Source organism: Dipodomys ordii, unplaced genomic scaffold (genome assembly GCF_000151885.1).
Source record: "Dipodomys ordii isolate 6190 unplaced genomic scaffold, Dord_2.0 Scaffold46, whole genome shotgun sequence".
Taxonomy (NCBI): Eukaryota; Metazoa; Chordata; class Mammalia; order Rodentia; family Heteromyidae; genus Dipodomys; species Dipodomys ordii.
The window spans coordinates 10,856,272-10,870,815 of NW_012267262.1; positions in this window are offsets into that span (position 1 = coordinate 10,856,272).

Consider the following 14,544-nt stretch of genomic DNA (forward strand, 5'->3'; position numbering starts at 1 on the left):
AGCTTCATCCTCCTCGTCAATCTTAATCTTCTGCACTCAAAAGACTTCCTTTACTTTGATCTACTTCTTTACTATGTCTATCCATGTCCATACCCACCTTTAAACCTAGAATAATTTTTCAACTCTGCTGCCACCTTAATTTTACTCTTCCTTTATTCCCAATTCAAGACCTATTTTCACCTTCCCTTAGTACTTTAAATCAAAATGAATAATATTTAGACTAAAGTATTCCCATTTCTTTTTTTTACCACTTTTTAAATCTTTACGTAATTGTACAAAGGGGTTTCAAGTTAACGTGTCCATTGAGTACAGTGCCCCTTGATCTGTGTCATCACCCTTTCCATCATTCTTCCCTACTTTTACCCTAAACCTGCCTCAGTAATACAGCACTTGTCTAGCATACATGAGGCCTTGGGTTTGATCCACAACATATTATTAAAGTATTTTTAAATAAAGCAAATATACCACAAAATGCTTAAAGTATTTTATCTATTAAATCATATTACTGATTTTATATCACATATATTGAAGTTTTTCTAAAACAGTATTTTCAAAAGCACATAATAAAAATCTGTATTTTGCTATAATTTAAGAGCTATAAAGACTTTTATCTTTAGAGGTATTTATTAAAATTACATTTTAAATACTCTACAATGAAAAGAAAGTTAGCCCATAGTCCTGATAGGGGTCAGAGTAATAACACAGAATGGACAAATTACACTGTCATTCTACTTAAATTATTTAAGTTATTTAATTTGACCTGTAGATAGTCTCTTGTCTTCTCATCATGCCTGACTTTTAAGTGGGAGGTCTTCATTCATGATGATCCTTTAATGGAAGCAAAGCTTTCCCCATTTAACCCATGCTGTTATCAATCATGTACAGGGATAAATGAGCCTGTAAGATTTTTGCCAGTATCACAAATGACACTGTGACCTGAGGCCAACATCTTTATTTGCTTCTCCAGTGATTCACTTCAGCAGATATTAACCAATTTTATAATCCATGAAAGGCAAAATTAAAGGACACCATCCATAAAACAGAATAATTCCTATCAGCAACAAAGTGATGTGTGTATTATCTTATAAATTATATGGCCATACAGTGTGGTAATGTAATGAAGTAAAGATGGTAATAATCAAATGCCTAGGGCAAACGCTAATATGCATTTAATCACACAGCATGAAGCCATTTGTCACTACAGTTGAATGCTTGTGTACATAAAATACATGAGTCACGTCCTTATCGTTATACTATAACAGCATCAATTTCACACTATCATTTCACATAACAACTATCAGTAGACTTCAACATTAGCTAAAATACTCAAGAAATACAAACAAAATTGTCAACAATAGCTACAAATATAAAAAATGATTTGACTTTCCCCAAAAAAGTTGTTAAAAAACTAATTCCCAATTTATTTTTTCTTAAATACATAAGTTGGTTTTATACACAATTTTTTTATTCTTTGGAATGCTTATGACCAGAACTAAATGCCAAATTGTCTGATAAATATCTCTCATTCATAAGTAATAAATTCAGAATTTAAGTATAAAATATGGATCACATTTATCACAAAAAGTAAAACTATGCCCAAAACTATAGTTATTCATTAAACATAAGCTGGTTAAGTGTATACTATAAAAAAGATTGAAAAAAAAACACAAGACATGATCTAATTGAGAAAAAATACAGACATGATCTAAAATTGTGTAAAAACACTAATCATCTAATCTCACATGGTAATTTCATAAAGACATTTTATAATCTAATAGTGCAGAAATATTACATTTCCTAAGGTATACCTCCACTAAAGCCTATGAAATCTTTTATTTCCATATAACCAAGTGCTAAACTGAAACTATCTGCATACATATTTATCATATTCTATCTTTTTTTTTTTGGTCCAATCGTGGGGTCTGAACTCTGGGCCTGGGCGCTGTCCCTCAGCTCTTCAGCTCAAGGCTAGCACTCTACCACTTGATCCACAGCACCACTTCTGGCTTTTTTTTCTTTTTGCTTATGTGGTGCTGAGGAATGGAACCCAGGGCCTCATGCATGCAAGGCTAGCGCTCTACCACTGAGCCGCCTTCCCAGCCCCATATTCTATCTTATATCAGCAATTGCTGCTTTAGCCATTATTTTGTAAGTTCTTAATCAGTGACTAAGTTTTATTTTTGTATTCTCACACTGTCAATATAATATAAAAAGCTAGGCACTCAGTATTTGTTGCACTGTCCATTATACTAAATGTAACCAATTATTCCTAGCCTTTAGAAAAGGTGGAAAAAGGATATTTGGAAGTCATAAGTAGTAAGGTAGCATATGCAACCACAGTGATTTCCAGTAACTAAGATGAACTTTTTTATTTTGCCAGTCCTGGGGCTTGAACTCAGGGCTTGGGTACACTGTCCCTGAGCTTCTCAAGGCAAGCACTCTACTACTTGAGCCACGGCGCCACTTCCAGCTTTTTTTGTTTATGTGGTGCTGAGGAATCGAACCCAGGGCTTCATTGCATGCAAGCAAGTACTCTACCACTGAGCCACATTACCAGCCTACTAAGATAAACTTTTTTAAAGACATCACAAATAATAGGACATTTATATGATGGAAAAAATGGGGGGGAAATCTATATTTTTATTTTTTTATTTTTTTTTGCCAATACTGAGTGTTGAACTAAGTGACTCATGCTTGTTCACTTGGGGGCTTTACCAATGGGCTATACCTCTATTGTGACTTTTGTTGGTTATTTCTATAGATGGAGTCAGACTGTTCTGTCTGGGAAGGCTGGGCGGGGGGGGGGGGGGGGGGGGGGGGGGAGGCTTGAACTTTCCACCTGGGTGCTGTCCCTGAGCTCTTCAGCTCAAGGCTAGTGCTCTACCACTTGAGCCACAGCACCATTTCTGGCTTTCTAGTAGTTAATTGGAGATAATAGTCTCATGGACTTTCCTGCCTGGGCTGACTTTGAACCACTATCCTCAGATCTCAGCCTCCTGAATAGCTAGGATTACAGGCAAGAGTCACCAATACCCAGCTGAACTTTTTTTTAATATTTTTTTAAGAGACAGGGTTATGCTATTTTTTCCAAGGCTGTCCTTGAACTCTAGACCTCAAATAATTATAGCACCAAGCCTCCCAAGTAATTGGGACTGTAAATGCAAAACACTATGCCTAGCTCTGTGTGTGAGAGAGAGAAAGAGGGAGAAGAAGGGAGAGAGAGGGAGAGAGAAATAGAAATAGACAGACAGATAGGGCTTGAGCACTGTTAGCTTTTTCACTCAAGGCTGGTGCTTTACCTCTTGAGCCACAACTCCAGTTCTGGCTTTTTGATAGTTAAATGGAGATAAGAATCTCTTGCAGGGCTGGAAAGGTGGCTCAGTGGCAGAGTGCTTGCCTTGCATACATGAGGCCCTAGGTTTGATTCCTCAGCACCACATAAGCAGAAAAAGCCAGAAGTGGCACTGTGGCTCAAGTGGTAGAGCGCTAGCCTTGAGGTGAAGAGCTGAGGAACAGTGCACAGACCCAGAGTTCAGGCTCCATATCTGACAACAAAAAAATAATAATAATCTATGGACTTGCATCCCTGGGCTGGCTTTTAACTGGAATCCTCACATCTCAGATGAGGAAGACAGTTTGATACTAGCCCAGGAAAAAGCTGATAAGACTCTTATCTAAAGCTCAAGACATGTATTGTGGTATACAATTGTGGTTCCTATTTCTTTGAGTCTGAGAACACCAAGAGTGCAAGTTTGAAGTCAACCTAGGCATCACAGTGAAACCCCATCTCAAAGAAAAAAAGAAAAATTTGCTGGGTGCCAGTGGCTCATGCCTGTAATTCTAGCTACTCAGGAGGCTGAGATCTGAGGATCGCGGTTCAAAGCCAGCCCAGGCAGGAAAGACCATGAGACTCCTATCTCCAATAAACCACTAGAAAACCAGAAGTGGCGCTGTAGCTCCAGTGGTAGAGCATTCGCCTGGAGCTGAAGAGCTGAGGGACAGCGCCCAGATTTCAAGCCCCATGACCGACAAAAAAAAAAAAAAAATTTAAATGCAAGCTTGATCTTGTTAAATAAACTTCAAAGTACCAGAACTAAGTAGTACCTTAAAGTCTGAAAATATTAATATATAAGCAAATAAAGGAAACAAAGAAAAACCATGCATTCATTCATGCAACTATTATCTGTTGATCCCTTCTATATTCAAATTGTAATCAATTAAACAAACAAGACGGTAGATTTGCATGGTGGCACATACTTGTACTGTAGTATCCAACACAAAGGAGGCTGAGGCAGAAAGACAGTGAGTTCAAAGCTGGCCTGAGCTACATAGTGAGATCCTGTCTCAGAAAATAAAATAGACTTCTCAGGATCTCTGTTAATGAAATACAAGGGACTAGAAACTGGTAGAGTGCTTGTCTAGCATGTATGAAGTACTGGGTTAGATTCCCTAGTACCACATAAACAGAAAGAACCAGAAGTGGTGCTGTGGCTCAAGTGGTAGAGTGCTAAGCCTTGAGCAAATGAAGCTCAGGGACTATGTCCAGGCACTGAGTTCAAGCCCCAGGACTAGCAAAAGATAGATAGATAGATAAATAGATAGATAGATAGATAGATAATTATAATACAATGTGATCATGTGCAATGCAACTTTCTACCAACAGCACATGCTTGTCATTAGAAACTATGCAGGAGGCTCCGATTAGAAAGATCATAGTTCCAGGCCAGCCTGGGGAGAAAAAATTGTAAGACTCTTTCCCACAGAGGGAAACCGGATGCAGTGGTGCAAGCCTATAATCACAGCAACAATGGGAAAACTATAGTAAGCAGACTATAGCTTAAATGTATTCCCAGGCCAGAAGTGAAACCTATCTGAAAAATAACCAGTGGGAAACAGGGCTGGAGGTATAGTTCAGCTATTTTGAGCCAGCCTAGCAAACGTGAAGCCCAGAGCTCAAAATCCCAGTAATAAAAAATGAACAAGAAAAACTGCTACCAAAACTGACAGAAGAACATAACCAATCAACAAAAGTATTTACCTTTAACATTTATTGCTTCCTTTGACAATAGCCCTTTACAGAGTTTCCCGAAGTGTTTTCCATTAGAAAGCAATTCACTCACACACACACACACACACACACACACACACACACACACACCTATGAAATAAAACTATAGGTGGAATAAAGCTACAGTGAAATCCAACTATAAATGATTTTTTTTTTTTTTTGTCAGCCATGGTGCTTAAACTCAGGACCTAGGCACTGAGCCTCTGTGCTCAGGGCTAATACTCTACCACTTTGAGCTACAATTCCACTTCCTGTTTTCTGGTGGTTAGTTGAAGATAAAAGTCACACAAACTTTTTTGCCAGGGTTGTCTTTGAACCAGGATCCTCAGATCTCAGTCTCCTGAGTAGGATTATAGCTAGGATTATAGTCCTGAGTCACCAGTGCCCAGCCATCATGACTCATTTTTTTTTCTTTTTTTTTGGTTGGTAGTGGGGCTTGAACTCTGGGCCTGGACACTGTCCTTGTGCTCTTCAGCTCAAGGCAAGCACTTTACCGCTTGAGCCACAGCACCACTTCTGGTTTTTTAGTGGTTTATTGGAGATAAGGGTCTCACAGATTTTCCTTGCCTGGACTGGCTTTGAACTGTGATCCTCAGATCTCAGCCTCCTGAGTAGCTAGGATTACAGGCATGAGCCACCTGCGCCTGGCTATCATGACTCATTCTTAAGAAATCATTGTAATATGTCTTAACCAGAACTTCTTTTAATGAAAGGCCAGACTAGAAAAGTAAAACAGAAAATAAAATGGCACAATGTTCCATTGTTCATGGTTAAAAACAAAAAAAAAGTACTGCCTCGAGTGTATTTTATTTTGGGTGTTCATACTTATAATGGCCTGCATATAAAATAACTTTTTTGGGTAAATTCAAGCCCTGAGCTCAAGCCCAAGGACAAGAAAAAAAGATACTTATACTCAAATAATTCATTGCAGATCATGGCACTATAATACACATTCAATATACCGTATCTATTCACTCTCAGAATAACATTATAACAACATCAGCATGCTTATGACACAGAAACTAAAAGCACTATGCTGCCGCCTACTGGTCATTAGGATGTTTAAATTAAATGTAATTTCTTCCTGACACTATTATGAAGTAGCATAAAAATTAAAATATTTTCTCAACTTACATTTATATATTCACTTTATAACAGTAGAAAATCTAAATTAGATTTGAAAAATCACTTCATCCCAATCTTTAAGCCAAGAATAGGTATCATAAACAATTGACCTGGGTGAAGAAATGGCGGAATAAAAATATGAAGCTCAAAAAAAAAAAAATGAAGCTCTAGAGAATATATTCTACCATAATATTTGCTTATTTTCAGGTTGGAATATTTAGTAAGAGTTGTGGCCCCTTCAAGGTAAAAAGTAGCCCTGGACATTCATCAAAACTTATGCAAGGGGCTGGGAAGGTGGCTCAGTGATAGAGCGCTTGCCTTGCATGCCTGAGGCCCTGGGTTCGATTCCTCAGCACCACATAAGCAAAAACAAAAAAGCCAGAAGTGGCGCTGTGGCTCAAGTGGTAGAGCGCTAGCCTTGAGCTGAAGAGCTGAGGGACAGCACCCAGGCCCAGAGTTCAGGCCCCATGACCGGACCCAAAAAAAAAAAAAATACGAGGAGACCCTGTCTCCACGTTTAAAAATGAAAATAAATATTTAATTTCCGGGGGGGAAAAAAACCCCACTAAGAACGTCCTTCGTGCTGGACCCCCTGGTACCGCCTGAAGGCCTGTGCTAGAATCCGGGGGAATTCCCCACAGCGGAGCACCAACCGCCTCACCAACAGTTTAGAGTTTTCTAGAACAAACACTCGCTCCAGGCAAAAACAAACGCTCCGAGGCGCGAGACCGTAAACCCCGCTTCCTACTCCAACCCGGAGGACGCGCGCCACTAACCCGCAGCCTCCACGGCGGACAGCACTCGGCGGAAGATTCTAGAAAACCACCTTCCGAGCCAGGCCTGGGCAGAGAAGCGCCCTCAGAGCCCGAGGTTCGGCAACTCCAGGGGCGGGTCAGACGGTGAAGCCGCCCTGGACAGACAGACCAGGGCCAACGGCTCCGAGCGACCCCGCGAATCACCTCAGGAAAGGTAACTGGCCCTCACTTCCGGTGAGCCCGCCCACCAGTGCTTCCGGTTTCCCGTTTCCGGCCTTGAAGTTCCTACCCAGGACCATGGGAAGTCCATCTTCTACACGTGCGGCAAGATTCAGCCGAGTTTCAAAGATACAAGCTCCCGAGGACTCAGGCCTGTAATCCAAGCTACTCAGGTGGCTGAGATCTGAGGATTGTGGTTCTAAACCAGCCAGGGCAGGAAAGTCCATGACATGCTTATCTCCAATAAACTATTCAAAAAAGGCCGGAAGTGGAGCTGTGACTCAAGTGGTAGAGCCCTAGCCTTGAGCAAAAGAAGCTAAGGACCGTGCCCAGCCCTGAGTTCAAGCATCTGGACCAGCACACACACACCTGTTAAAGAGAAATGAAAGCTCCAATCATGCTGATGATTGCACCTATTTGACACCTAATTAGCTCAAAAATTCAATAACATGTTGAAATTTGATTAAATAGGAATACAATATGTTTAGGTCTATATAGTTCTTGCATGCTATCAAAATCTGGAAGAAATAATCTGTGCTATCAAAATGTTAACCATACTTAAATGTAAAACTATTTCTGGAACTTTTTCCCCCTCTCTCTTCCCTTTAGGCCTTGGCCTAAACATTGCTGTTAGGGAACTCATCTCTGACTCTCCTATGGTAATACCTACAAATATAGCTTACTTTACTTTCCATTACCATCTCCATCTACCTTGGTGTGTTTAATTATTATTTATGTCTTAGAACAAAAGCTTCATGAAAGCAGAATTCAATTTTATCCACTCTCACTTATCAGATTCTAGCACAATGCCTAGGATATGAATCCAAGAAATTAAGATAAATGGATACATGATATATGACCTTCCAACCTGATATACATTAACCATAACAGCTACATCTAATAATGACTAACATTTACTAGTAATTTACTGTGTGCCAATCAATGGGGTAACTGTTTTACATAACTATCTTATTTTAGTCTCCATAACAGCCTTATTGTTTTGTTTTGCTTTTGGTCAGTCATGGGGCTTAAACTCTGGGCTTGATAGCTGCCCCTCAGCTCTTCAGCTCAAGACTAGCGCTCTACCACTTGAGCAACAGCACCACTCCCAGTTTTCTAGTGGTTTATTGGAGATAAGAGTCTTATAGACTTTCCTGCCTGGGCTGGCTTTGACCCATGATTCTCAGATCTCAGCCTCCTGAGTAGGTAGGATTATAGGCATTAGCCACCGGCACCTGGCAGCCTTATTGTTAAATACTTTTTGGGTATTCAGAAACAAAGGTATAGAGAATTTAATGTGTTGAACCTAATGACTTTGGGATCCCCTTGTAATTTTGTGAATGTTTCCTAATGACTAATACTGTAATTTGATTTTTTTTTTAGTGTATTTGTCCCCTACAAGATTCACAATGAAACTTAATCCCCAGTGTATATTAGGAGGTGTAGCCTTTAGGAAATAATTGGGTCAAGAAAGCAGAGCTCTCATGAATAGGATTAGATCCCCTTGAAGAAAAAACTTTTGACAGAGGATGTGGACTCTCTTTTTTTGCCCCTTGACTTTCTTTCACTCTGTGAGATAAACCTGTTCCTTGTCACCAGAGGATGCAGTAGCAAAGTACTATCTTGGTAGCAGAGAGCACTCCCTCATCACATACAACCTACTAGTGCCTTGACCTCGGACTCCCCAACTTCCAGTACTATGAGAAATCTAGATTATTTACAAATGATCTGGTTTTTACCATTTCTTGTAGCAGCACAAACAGACCAAGTCAATTAATATGTACAAAATTATAAATTTTAATAAATATAAAAACTCCAGGAAATTGAAACAATAGCTTTTTTAAATATATACATATAATAACACTTGCTTTTAAAGTAATTTTCAGAATTGTTTCACTGTTGCCATTTCTTTTCTGAAGTATTCATTATAGGTATTCCTACTTAAATACAAAACACCTTATTTATCATTGATTTTTTTCTCTTTTTCTTCTCTCTTTCACTCTGTTTTTGTTTTTGTTTTTTGTTTTTGTTTTTGTCCTGGTATTGGGCTTGAACTACGGCCTCATTCTCTTCATTGACTTTTTTGCTCAAGGCTATTATTGCTCTACCACTTGAGCTACCTTTCAATCACAATCCTGCAGTCTCATTCTCCTGCTTAGCTAGGAATGATGACAAATGAAAGCTCCAGCACCCAACTGCATTTTTTATTTTAAAAACAAGAGCTCAGTAAACTGGTATAATCACTCTGGACAGCAATGTGGGTATTCCTCAAAAAATGAAAACTAAACATATATCTACCCTATAACTCAGCCATACCACTTCTAGGCATCTACCCAGAAAATCACAAACCAGGATACCATCAAGACACCTGCATATCCATATTGCTGAATGACTCACAGTAGCCAAGCTATGGAAACAGCCCATATGCCCTACAATAGATGAGTAGATCCAAAAACTGTGGTACCTATACACATTGGAATTTTACACAATCATTAGAATAATATTATGTCAATTGTAGAGAAACAAATGGACCTAGAACAAATCATGTTAAGTGAGATAAACCAAGCTCAGAAAGACAACAGTACATTTTCTCTCATATGCAAAAAGTAGATTTAAAATACACTGGGACAGGAATTCACGCACAGTGAGACCAAAGGAGAGCACTCTTAGGTGAGGAACACAAAGGCACAATGCCTTATGTGCATCTAATCATATAAAATAATATTTATCAAAATGAACTCCAGGAAATGGAACCAAGAGGCTTTTACTTAGTTAGTTTTTGTTTGCTTTTCTTTTTCTTTTTTTTTTTTTTTGCCGGTCGTGGGGCCTGAACTCTGGGCCTGGGCACTGTCCTTCAGCTCTTCAGCTCAAGGATAGTGCTCTACCACTTGAGCCACAACACCACTTCCAGCTTTTTCTGCTTATGTGGTGCTGAGGAATCGAACCCAGGGCCTCATGCATGCAAGGCAAGCACTCTACCACTGAGCCACTTTCCCAGCCCCTTGTTTGCTTTTCTTTTTGTCTTATGTATAAGTTTGTCTTTGGGAGGGTAGGGGGAGGCACTGAAATGGAGGAACAAAGGGTGAATAAATGCAGCAGTGTTACTCACTAGACACTATGTTGAAAATGCACTATACAACTTGTGGGTGGGAATAAGAGGGAAAAACTGGGAGTGAGGAAAAAGGATTGTTCAAAAAGAAATGTATTGATGGGCTAAGAAGGTGGCTCAGTGGTAGAGCGCTTGCCTCGCATGCATGAGGCCCTGGGTTCGATGCCTCAGCACCACATAAGCAGAAAAAGCCGGAAGTGGTGCTGTGGCTCAAATGCTAGAGAACTAGCCTTGAGCTGAAGAGCTGAAGGACAGTGCCCAGGCCCAGAGTTCAGGCCCCACAACCGACAAAAAAAGAAAGAAAGAAAGAAATGTATTGTTTACCTGACTTATATAACTGTAACCTCTCTGTGTATCACCTTTATAGTAACAATTAAAAAGGGGGAAGGGACAAGAGTTCATATTCCTTTTTGTTGTTGGTAGTGGTGGTGGTAGTGATCACAGGACTTGAACTCAGGGCCTAGGCCCTGTCTCTGTGCTTTTCTGCTCAAGGCTAGTGCTCTACAACTTTGAGCCACAGCTTCACTTCCATGTTTTGGTGGTTAATTAGAGATAAGAGTCTTATAGACTTGCCTGCCTAGGCTGGATTTGAACCACCATCCTCAGATCTCAGCCTCCTGAGTAGCTAGGATTACAGGCCTGAGCCACCAGCCACTGTGTCATATTCCTATTTTAAACAAGGCCTATATTCCCTCAACAAACATTCTGTCACTGAGCTACAGTCTCAGCCCCTGGGTAAGTTCTTCAATTTAAAAAAAAGTACTAAAATTTGTTACATGTGTGTGTGTGTGTGCTTGAATGCTTGTAATCACAGCTACCTGGGGCACAAGGATTGCCAGTTCAAGGCCAATTCAACAGAGCAAGACTTTTTCAACAAAATGATAGATAGATAGATAGATAGATAGATAGATAGATAGATAGATAGATAGATAGATAGATAGATAGATATCATGTCTACACAGTGAATTTTGTTCTGTAGAATTGTTCTCTCTTTTTCTCTCTTTGCCTCTGCTCTTTCTGCTTACAGAGTTATCCAAAATCAAGCCCAGATGATAAAAATGTCTTCCTCTTTCTTCTATATTCCCCTTTTTCTTTTTGTCTTCAGCCTCCATTTTTCCTCCCAATTAATTTAATGTTACTTTACAGATATTCCAATTAAAAACTTACTGTTACAAAGCCTGTTTTTTTATTTAATAAATGTTATTTACTGTGGAATAATTTTTACACTTTATATCATAAGCCATAAAATGTCTTAAGGCAGTCCTAGTCATAATTGTCAGAGAATGGAAGTATTTCATTTTTATTTGGTGTAGTAAAGGAAATGAGCATATTTATGTGTCTCCAAAACTAGGTTTTCTCTAATCAAAGCTTTCTTGAGCTATGTTAATAGGCTTGGAGCTAGTTAGAGTTTGTTATGGTTAGACACAATGACTCCCTAGAAGAATGATAGAAGATAACCTACATCTCACACACACACACACACACACAGAGTAGATGAACAGGTTTCTATATTCTACTTACAAGCTATTGTGATCAAGTGTTTACATTCAGGGCCCTTACCACATTTCATTATAGTTGGTTGTTTCCCTCCTTGTGGGCAGATTGTTATTAGTTTCATTTTTTGAGATAAGGGCTTACCTATGTTGCCTAGGATGGTCTTGATCCTCCAATTTCAGCCTCACAATCAGCTGGGACTAAAGGCACATACCTGGTAGTCAGAGATTGAATCTTATTCATCTTTGTAGATGCAACTTAAATACAGTGGTTAATACACAGTATACATTTAATAAATATTTATAGGGAAATATTTGACGTTTCTTTTCTTTTTTTGGTTGTGGGGCTTGAACTCTGGGTCAGGGCACTGTCCCTCAGCTCTTCAGTTCAAGGTGAGCACTCTAACACTTGGGCCACAGCACCTCTTCTGGTTTTCTAGTGGTTTATTGAAGATAAGAGTCTCACAGACTTTCCTGCCCAGGCTGGCTTTGAACCATGATCCTCAGATCTCAGCCTCCTGAGTAGATAGGATTACAGATGTTAGCCACCAGCACATGACTAGAAGTTTCTTATAACTCAGACAATTTCATAATAATTATTAGTGCCTTAAGTTGTGGTAGAAATCTAAAATTTGGGGCTTGGAAGGTGGCTCAGTGTGCTTGCCTGGCATGCATGAGACCCTGGGTTCGATTCCTCAGCACCACATAAGCTGTGGCTGAAGTGGTAGAGTTCTAGACTTGAGCTAAAATGCTGAGGCACAGTGCCCAGGCCCAGAGTTCAGACCCCATGGCCAACAAAAAAAAAGAAAAAAAAGAACAAAAGAAAGAACAAACAAATGAACGAAAGAAAGAAATCTAAAATTTGCTATTTATGTTGGATTTTTCCTTCTGCCTTTTCAATTTGATATAATGTGATGATTAGCTATTAAATTTTAGGTATCAATATTAGGATAATAGATTACTTAACTAGAAAATATTGTCTAGATTTACTACATACACAATGGGAGAACATTTACTGTGAACTTATGATTTATTGACTATTGAAATTTGCTTTACATAAACAAAAAGATAAAAAATCCAAATTCATTCCTATTAGAAAATTCAGATTAAGGATATTCCTCCTAAGACTTTTGCTTTTTCCTAATAGACTGACATGTTTTGTTCTTAATATTGTTTATTGTTTGTATTTCCAATTCAAACTTTAATGAAAAGTGTTCAAACAAACTCAACAATTTTATATTTGTATGTTCTACCTCCAATTAAATCCTTGTCCTGTCTCCTCACTCTAGATAATAAGATCATTCTCCTAATTAACCAAGACAAAAACTTCTGAGTAATAGTATATTTCTCTTTGTTTCTTGTTCTTCTGCTCCAAGTTGAAGGACTCACTAATAAAATAGGATGAAATACTGGGAAAGTGAAGTAATGAGTTCTAGGGCACCTAAAAAAGCAACTTGGTAATAGTGTGATCACTTAATTAAATGAAGAAAAATTAAATGTCTATAATTAAGGGGTGAAATTTTTATTAGAGTGTTTTTTGCTTAAAAAAACAGGAAAATTCTTCTTAAATTTATTTTTTTAATTTAATTTTATTTTTTTTGTGAACATACTGTACAGAGGGGTTACAATTACATGGGCAGGATAATGCATACATTTCTTATCAAGCATTGCAGCCTCCTCCTTTGTTTACCCTTTCTTCTTAAATTTAATCAATAATGAAATATCTCAGACAACGGGAAGTCAAAAATGAAGGACTCTAGTTTTATCTTGTCAAATTACCTGCTCTACTTCTTAGTAAAGCTCATTGTTTTTCCATCCCATGATGCTAGCTCCATTCTCCCACTGATAACAAGACAGCTTCTAGTTATGAGGATTGTATATAATATACAGAGAGAAAATGTCATATTGTCCAGAGACTACTTAGAAGGAAGGAAAACCTTTCCCAAAGGCTTTTTGCCTCAAACTCCATCTCATGCCTATCTTAAATAGTGATTACACTGACAAATGGAATAAAATAACCATGAATGCTTAGATTCATCTAAATCTACCCGTAAGCCAGTCTTTATGGCATCAGTCTACAATTCCAGCACCCAGGAGGCTGAGGCAGGAGGGTGACAAGTTCAAAGACAGCCTTGGATACATAGGAAGACCTTGCCCAAAATACAATTTCTGTCACCATCTCATGTCTGAGCCTTCATTTGCATTACCAACTATGAGAACATTAGTGTGAGATAACCCCATTTGTACTCATTTTACACCTCTCTAAAAAAATGACAAATGTGCCAAGCCTGAGTTTAAAAGAAAAAAGGATAGATGATTTAAGAGAAAAAGATACCAAAATGTTTTCAATAGAAGTTACAAGTATAAGAAAGCAGTTACTGGGTTCATATGCAGGTTTAAATATATACAGAATTCTTCCTGAAAAAAAATCATCATTTTTATACTTTAAAGTTTGTTTTAGGCTGGAAGCCAGTGGCTCATCTGTAATCCAAGCTACTCAGGTAGCTACAGAGTAGCCACTGAGTAGTGGCTGAGTTCTATGCAGTTCGAAGCCAGGCAGGGCAGAAAAGTCCCCATGAGACTCTTATCTTCAATTAACAACTCAAAACCCAGAGGTGGTGCTGTGGCTCAAGTGGTGGAGCACTAGCCTTGAGCAAAGAGGCTCAGGGACAGGAAAGAAAGAAAGAAAGAGAGAGAGAGAGAGAGAAAGAAAGAAAGAGAAAGAAAGAAAGAAAGAAAGGAAGGAAGGAAGGAAGGAAGACAGGAAGGAAGGAA